Raw genomic sequence first — 8,841 nt, 5'->3', positions numbered from 1 at the left:
GTTTAGCTGATGAGACTTTTCTACAGTTCTATGTTACTTTTCAGGTTTTAAATCTGTGTTTGGCTACATGTTCATTGCTATTTTAAATTAGTTTTTTGGCACTTTGCATTGGATTGCAGTGGGGTGTTTGGTGTACATTATGACTTAGGGGGTGATTCAAATTTTGACGGAGGGAGTTTGTTCCATCAGGACGATTAAGTAAATTACTCTGTCACCCTGATGAAGTCCCCACCTGCCAAATTTTGAAATAACTGCCAAGGCAGCAGTAATTTCTAAAATATTGGCAGGAGCTGCCATCATGATGGTTGATGTCAATGCTTTTTTAAGTTTGATGCACGGCTCCATCAACAACTTATTTTCCTCTTATTTTCAAAAACAACATTCTATTTTTGAAAATAGAAAAAACATGCCCTCCTCACCATGGGAGTTATCTGTCCCTTATCACCAGGGTTTTAATGACAGTGATGGGGAGTGAAAACAGACCTGAATGTCGACCCATCTAAATTAGTTGAGCAGACAAAGAGGTCAACCTGCGACAGCCCTTACTCTGTCAGGCCGTCGGAGGGCTCTATCCATGCCGAACACGGAGTAGTCTCCACCGTGGTTACACCAATTTGTCTGTCCACATTTAAATCAGGTGTATGCACTATCATCTTTGGGTAAGGATACTCAGTCGCTGTTGCAACTTGCAACGTAGTATTGTTACCCCCAAGATATAAATCAGGCCCTCAATTTCTCAAATACTTTCTCAATCTGTAATGTAGGGGTATTTAAATTAGGATTTTATTCAACACTTACTTTTGGCTTTTTTAAGGGTTTACTGAGTATACTGCCTGTGTCACTTCTTGTTAACAAAAAAATCAGCTTGTTGTAAATAAATCAAGATTTCTTTTTAACCCGTACGATGCTCATTACGGAATGGTTCCGTCATGAGCACCAGTGCTCGTGTGCTCATGACGAAACCATTCCGTCATGTTCACAAGCGCAAAGAATCCCTCTGCTGTAAACAGAGGATCTATGCAAATGACACCTTTCTGAATTCAGAATTTTGTCTACTTTTCAGAAATGTATAGTTTTCCAGGATGTATTATTACTTTTACACCCATTTCTAGCACTAACTGGAAGGAGGTTGAAAGCACAACAATAGGAAACATATGTCCCAGTAAAATGCCAAAACGGTGTAGAAAATTTTGGTTTTCTGACAAAAGTCTGCCTGTTCCTGAAATCTCGGCAGATGCTGATTTTAGCACCACAAACTCTTTATTGATACCTTTTGCGTGGGAAAAAACTGACACTTTTTTTCAGCAGCACTTTTTCCCATTTTTCAGAAACAAAACAAAAATAATGTGTTTACTTGGCCAATTTCTCGGTCCTCTCCGGGGAATATACAAACCCTGGGTACCTTTAGAAGTCTCAAGATGTTGGAAGAAAAGGACACAAATTTGGCATGAATAACTTATGTGGACAAAAAGTTACAGGAGCCTAAGAGCGAACCTCCCCGAAAAAAGGCTTAGCACAAGGAGGGTGGGGGGCAGGGCTAGCAGTGAAGGGTTTAAAGTTGCTGCAGTTAAAAAGCTTGTAGTTGGATCTTGGGATCAAGCTGCAAGTCCACCGCCAGGCGAGCTGTCGCCTGTCCCAACCCCTGCCTCTCGGCGCCCCCTTGATGCTCTTGACTGAGTGTCCAGGGGGTCCAAAGCGTTTACTTAGAAAAAATAGAGTGTTCAAAGCAGGTCAGTCGCCTGAATACTTCAGCTGGGAATAATGGAATAAGACTCCCGTTCTATTTTGTTGGTTTTCGGAACTGGGACCATAATTAAGAGGGACAGCCGGGAGCATTTGTATTGTGCTGCTAGAGGTGAAATTCTTGGACCGGCGCAAGACGAACCAAAGTGAAAGCATGTGCCAAGAATGTTTTAATTAATCAAGAATGAGGCTCGAAGATGATCAGATACCATCATAGTTCTGACCATAAATGATGCCAAGTAGTGTTCTGGCGGCATTATTTCCATGACCCGCTGAGCAACTTCTGGAAAACCAAAGACTTTAGGGTCCTGAGGGAAGCATGGCTGCAAAGCTGAAACTTAAAGAAATTGACAGAAGGGCAACACCAGGAGTGGAGCCTGCGGCTTAATTTGACTCAACACGTAAACCTCACCCGCCCGGACACACAAAGGATTGACAGATTGATAGCTCTTTCTCGATTCTGTGGGTGGTGGAGCATGGCTGTTCTAAGTTGGTGGAGCGATTTGTCTGGTTAATTCTGATAAGGAACAAGGCTCCTCCATGCTAACTAGTTATGTGACCCCCAGTGGTCGGCGCCCTACTTCTTAGAGTGACAAGTGGTGTTTAGCCATACAGGATCGAGCAATAACAGGCCTATGATGCCCTTAGATGTCCGGGGCTGCACACATGATACACTGAATGGATCAGCCTGTGTCTACCCTTCGCCAACAGGTGCGGGAAACCCGCTGAACCCCCTCCATGATAGGGATTGGGGATTGCAATTATTTCCCATGAACGAGGAATTTCCAGTACATGCGGGTCATAAGCTTGCATTGATTAAGTCCCTGCCCTTCGAACACACTGCCCGCCGCTACTACTGATTGGATGGTTTAGTGAGGTCCTCGGATCGGTCCTGCCGGGGTCGGCAACGGACCTGGTGGAGCGCTGAGAAGACGATCAAACTTGACTATCTAGAGGAAGAAAAAGTCATAACAAAGTTTCCGTAGGTGAACCTGTGGAAGGCTCAATAATGGTGGAGAGGACCGAGCGACGGACGTTGCCAGCCTGAAACCCTGGGCTGCCTCACAGGCACAACATGCGCACACACCGTAGGCACAGGCCCTGGCTCTGCCCTTGCACACCCTGGGCAGCGGACCCTTCTGCAGCCACACTGTGTGCTTGGGTGAGGACCAGGCCTCAGCAGGCTCCTCCACTGGGGAGGACCAGGCCGACCAATGCGTGAGGGACTGGGCACAGAGGGCAGCCACTGGCCCCTGTTCCTCTGAGAGGGGCACAGCGGTAGTCCCTCCTGAGATGAAACCCACGTTCACCCAGCACGACCCCCGAGGTGGGGGAAACTGAATGGCAGTGCCTCCCCGGGCTGGGACCACCTCCCGAAGGCCCTGCTTCCCACAGCCCTTCCAAGGCTGATGCCCGGCCCGACCAGGCTTCAGGCAACCGAGGAGTGGTCCTCCTCATGCGGCAGGGCAGCCTGGAAGAGAAGGAACCAAAACCTGCGAGGGGACCCTGGCTCCTCTTGGTGGGAGGCGTGCAGGACAGGGAGCCACCCAGCTCTTCCATTACGGCGCCTCCGACCTGGGGAAAAAAGGTGTGGGCTAGCCACCATCCTGCTGGCATAGCTCGGGCTGCTGCCCAAGTCGGGGACTCTCAAGACCTCAGGGGTCAAGCCCGGTGGCGGACTGCTGACGTGCAGGTGGGGCGACCTTCCCTTGTCGCCAGGTACCCAGTTTGTTCCTGTCCTGTGCAGCCAGGCTGAGGGTTTGAAGACTTGTGCGGTCCTTCCCGGTCTTCTGGAAGGGACCGGTGGTGGTGAGGCTGCCTGCTCCTGTCTCTCCGGGAGCCCCTTTGCCCACGGCTAGGTTGGGGTACTCCAGGGCCGAGGTCATGGTAAGGCTTTTCGAACTGTGCAGTCCGACTCCCAGAGGGGAAGCTTAAATGAGGCACCGGGTTGTCTTGCTACGCGGGTGGTGGACGGACAGACGGACGGCATCGCCTTCCTCCCACCTCTCCTGCGCCCACAGGTGGGTGAACATGTTCAAAAAGTTGCCTGTGACTCTTGGCAGTGGATCGCTCGGCTTGTGCGTTGATAAAGAATGCAGCTAGCTACGAGAATTAGTGTGAATTGCAGGACACATTGATCATCAACACTTCGAACACATCTTGCGGCCCCGGTTGCCTCCTGGGGCTACGTCAATCTGAGGGTCGCTCGATTGTCAATCGCCCCGGGGCTTCCCCGGGATGGGGCTGGTGCAGTTCCAGGGTAGCTCTGCTCCCTTCGTCCCCCCCACAAAGATCGCCCATGGTTGGATTCCTCACCTGGTCCTGTCGGGGAGGTATGCCGTCAGTGCGCCTAGCCTTCCCTTCTGCCTCCGCAAGGCACAGGCTGACAACAGGCCCACCCCGGGCCTGGTCCGGGGCACCTGGCTGCATGCTGCATGCCACGCATGGCTGTCTGTGGTGTGCTACAGCTGCCAGCATGCAGCGCCTCAGGCACCCACTTCCAAGGTCGGCTTCCCGGGGAGGGCAAAACCCACTGCCAACCAGGCCCGTGGGTGCTCGTCTGCCCCCACGGGCCAACGTTTACGGATCCACGGAAAGAGGGTGCGCTGCTACGACTCTGACCCCTACAGCACATGGGCCGGCATTCCCCAGCTCTTCCACGCTTAGGCTTCCGACTACAACCTCAGACCAGACGTGGTGACCCGCTGAATTTAAGCCTATTATTAAGCGGAGGAAAAGAATCTAACCAGGATTCCCTCAGTAACGGTAAGTGAAGAGGGAAGAGCCCAGAGCCAAATCCCTGCCCGGCGGCAGGTGCTGGAAAAGTGGAGAAGAGAAGACCGACTTCCCGGCGTGCTCAGGGGGCCCAAGTCCTTCTGATCAAGACTCATCCTGCGGACAGTGTTAGGCTGGTAGCTGCCCCTGGCGCACCGGGATCGGGTCTTCATGGAGTCTAATTGCTTGGGAATGCAGTCTAAAGCGGGTGGTAAACTCCATCTAAGGCTAAATACGGGATCAAGACACCGTAAGAGACTGTTGAAAAGAACTTCAAAGAGAGTTCAAGAGGGCTTGAAAACATCGATAGGTATAAGGTTGAGGCCTGTGCAGTCTGTCCGGAGGATTCAACACGATGGAAAGGTCGGTGGCCCAGGAGGACGCCTGAGCACACCCAGCGCCCTCTGGGTGCAGTTCCTCAGTGGCAGTGCACCACGAGCGGCTCTGGCTCGGCTGGGAAGGCTTTGGGGTGGCAGGTGGCTCTCAACTCCGGCGGAGGGTGTTGCAACCCCCCTGGCAGCAGCTTTGCTGGGTCAGCGGGGCAGAGGGAGATTCGACTGCCTCTGCGCCCTCCCCCAGCAACTGTCCTGACCGTCCCTCGGGACACGCAAGGGAAGGGGGGACGGGCCCCACTGCTCCTTACATGACTGTCGACTGGGGCAGAGTCTAACACGTGTGCAAGTCGGAGAGCCGAGCGAAACCCTGTGGTGCAATGAAGGTGATGGTTGGCACGCAGCGGCTAAGGTGGCATCCAGCCATGCAGCCAGCTCTGTCGGGGAGGTGGAGAATGAGCATCCGTGATAGGACCCGAAAGATGGTGAACTATGCCTGGGCAGGGCGAAGCCAGAGGAAACTCTGATGAAGTTCTATAGCGGTCCTGATGTGCAAATCAGTCATCTGACCTGGGTATGGGGCAAAAGACTAATCGAACCATCTAGTAGCTGGTTCCCTCAGAAGTTCCCTCAGGATAGCTGGAGCTCGGAGCCACCAGTTTTATCTGATAAAACGAATGATTAGAGGTCGTGGGGCCGAACCGATCTCAACCTATTCTCAAACTTTAAATGGGTAAGAAGCCTGGCCTGCTGGCATGGAGCTGGGCATGGAATATGAGTGCCTAGTGGGCCGTTTTTGGTAAACAGAACTGGCGCTGCGGGATGAAACGAATACCGTCCATTGCCGATGCTCATCAAATCCCAGAAAAGGCATTGGTTGATATAGACAGCAGGACGGTGGTCATGGAAGTTGGAATCCGCTAAGGAGTGTGTAAGAACTCCCCTACCGAATTAACTAGGCCTGAAAATGATGGCGCTGGAGCATCAGGCCCATATCCAGCCGTTGCCGGCGCTGAGAGCCGCTGGGACTAAGAAACGACGAGTAGGAGGGCTGCTGCAGTAGGCACGGAAGCCCGGGGCGAGGGACCAAGGGGAGCCACCATAGATCTTGGTGGTAGTAGCAGATATACAAATGAGAACTTTGAAGACCGAAGTGGAGAAGGGTTCCATGTGAACAGCAGTTGAACATTGGTCAGTCAGTCTTAAGAGATGGGCGAGTGCCATTCAGAAGGGAGCGGCGATGGCCTCAGTTACCCTCTGCCAATCGAATGGGAGTCGGGTTCAGATCCCCGAACCCGAAGTGGCAGAGATGGGCACCCTTGTGGCAGCCAATGCAGTATTGCAAATGATCCCGGAGAAGCCAGAGGGAACCCCAGTGTGAGTTCTCTTTTCTGTATGAAGGAGTGCCCTGGAATGGGTTCGCTTTCAGAAAGGTTCCGGCTGCATCTGGTGAGCTTTCACGGGTCCTTGAAAATCTGGGGGTGATGTTGTAAATCATGCGCCAGGCTTTACCCATATCCGCAGCAAGTCTCCAAGGTGAACAGCCTCTGGCATGTTGGAACAATGTAGATAAGGGAAGTCAGCAAGTCAGATCCATAACTTCAGGATAAGAATTGGCTCTAAGAGCTGGGTCAGGCAGCTAGGGCACGAAGTGGGGCTGGGCGTGTGCCACGGCTGGACAAGGCACCACACTCTGTGTGGCAGAGACTATGGACGCGAGCCGGGCCCTTCCTGTGGATCTACCCAGTTGCGGTGGTCGCCTCTCCCCATGGGTGTGTGACTGAGTTCTGCCTCAGCTGTCACCTAGCAGCTGACTTAGAATTGGTACAGACCAGGGGAGTCCAACTGTTTAATTAAAACAAAGCATCATGAAGGACTTAGGCGGGTTTTGACATGATGTGTTTTCTGCCCAGTGCTCTGAATGTCAAAGTGAAGAAATTGGATGAAGTGTGGGTAAAGGGGGGGAGTAACTATGACTCTCTTAACCTCTTCTCAGCCATAGTGGCCTTTACCTCCTAGTGTCCCACTGGTAAATGCCTATATATCACTTTTCTCGGCATAGAGAGGTCTATAGAGACAGGCCAAACAAGGTTCTGTCATGGCGGTGAGTGTGATAGTGAGAAATGGCGAAGCAAACAAACACAATTCCAGATGGGGTAGTTCCTGGCATTTAAAAACCCCATGAAGATGGTAAAAGGAGGTGCTGTCTTTTTCACAAATTGTTAATCTCCTTACCGATTTTGTCAATCCAGCACCCACTTCAAACAATGCAACTAGCAACAATGATTCAGATCATGTTATAGCACCTTGTTCACCCTTCATAACAGCAGAAGAAGAAATAACCATAGACCCCAATACAACCATTGAATTTGTGGCCTCCTCAGCCAAGAGTGACACTATTGCATCCAATCTCGAAAATCTGCCTGATGTTTGAGGTCAATTAGCCAAAAAGGTCACTTACTGGAAATACTGAAATGACAAATATAAATGTTATCTATGTATAGACATAATGGGAACCTTCAAAGAGCTGAGAAAGCATGTCTCCAACAAAGGATTCTATCTGAAAACATATTGTTCAAAATGCGACAAGGAAACTGACTACCACAATATTGCATGCCACTATGCAAAATGCAAAGGAAGAACAAAAAAGGAGAGCTGCAATTTCTATGCAGCTTTTGTGACCTCAGATTAGGATCAGAAATTAGAGTTCCACAACATGCTCGGCATGCACATCCAAGAACGCAAAATGAGGCTAGACTCGCAGCTCTAGCAAGCAGCAAACCATCCAAATTATGGTCACCAGAACTACTGCTGTTAGCAGAATTGGAGATAGTATACGAAAATAAAAGAAACATTAATTCGCTGATGGCTCCACATTTTGACAATAAAAACAGAAAACAAATTGCAGAAAAAAAGAGATAAAAGTAAAAGAAAGGGCAAAGGATGTATTCCACGTATTCAATAACACTGAAAGTGACTCCAATGATGAACCTAAAGTTTAAGTGGAATCAATACCAGATAGGTATAAAGACTTTATTAAAAGAAAGTGTGCCCCAAAAATCAAAAACTTTGATGAGCTGAATGATAGAATCTCAGAATTGTGAAGTATCAGGATGCTGCTATGGATCTGATGGATGACATTGTGACTTATATTTCAGAGACCACCAGAGATATAAGTCCCATACCAGCAAATCGAAACAAACTAACAAGTGAACTCAATAATGAGCCTATGAACTATGCTCAAGATGAGCATCAGAATGCCTCAGTTCAAAATAACGTATCAAAGAAAGATAAGAAAAATGGAAGGCTCAATCGAGTATGAAAGTAAAAGTATGTTAAAGCAAAGGGCAGCTACAAGGAATACCAGGCAATGTTTTAGAGAGACAAAAAGAAAATTGCCAGGATAATCACTGATGGTGCATAAGATGCCACTTGCCAAATCAGTTCAGATGATATCTTTCATCACTATAAAGATATATTAGAAAAGGAAAATACAAAAGAAAACAAATTCATCCCTATTGACAGGATACCGGATGAATGGGAGATTGAATGACCATACAAAGAAATTACACTGCTTGAAATACCTGAAGCCTTTGACAACTCAAACTTAGAGAAAGCAGTGGGGCCTGACAAAATTGGCCTAAATGATCTGAACATTGTCCATAAACAACCAAGACTGCTGCCTAGAATTTTATTGAGTTGGTTCTCTATGAGTCACAAAAAGTAGAAAGAAAAAACGTTCAATATTAATGCCAAAAAAGTGAACTTAAGAAAATTAGTAATTGGAGACCAATTACAATAGGTACAGCATTCATGAAGCTATTCATAAAAATATTGACAAAAGACCTACCTCAGTCATCAATCTGAATACTAGACAAAGAGGCTTCATGAAGGTGAGAGGAAGTCTCAAAAATCTGACTCTTCTTCAAAATATTATAAAACGGCCATGAAAAAACAAAGGGCCATATTATCAAAAACGGCAATAACATTA

General features: G+C 48.8%; 1 non-coding gene and 2 pseudogenes across 1 annotated transcript; all 3 read left to right on the top strand.

Moving 5' to 3' along the window:
- Window positions 1–1,546: 1,546 nt before the first annotated feature.
- Window positions 1,547–2,752, top strand: LOC146830800 (18S ribosomal RNA; annotated as a pseudogene).
- Window positions 2,753–3,794: 1,042 nt separating this feature from the next.
- LOC146830799 (5.8S ribosomal RNA) lies at window positions 3,795–3,948 on the top strand. Its single transcript, XR_014961620.1, has one exon. It is a non-coding gene; the product is annotated as a 5.8S ribosomal RNA (ribosomal RNA).
- A 496-nt stretch (window positions 3,949–4,444) lies between these two features.
- LOC146830798 (28S ribosomal RNA) lies at window positions 4,445–6,402 on the top strand (annotated as a pseudogene).
- The last annotated feature ends 2,439 nt before the right edge of the window (window positions 6,403–8,841 follow it).

Source organism: Triturus cristatus, chromosome 5_1, assembly GCF_964204655.1.
Source record: "Triturus cristatus chromosome 5_1, aTriCri1.1, whole genome shotgun sequence".
Taxonomy (NCBI): Eukaryota; Metazoa; Chordata; class Amphibia; order Caudata; family Salamandridae; genus Triturus; species Triturus cristatus.
Note: the sequence above shows the minus strand (reverse complement) of the source record. Positions and strands in the feature narration are given on the sequence as shown.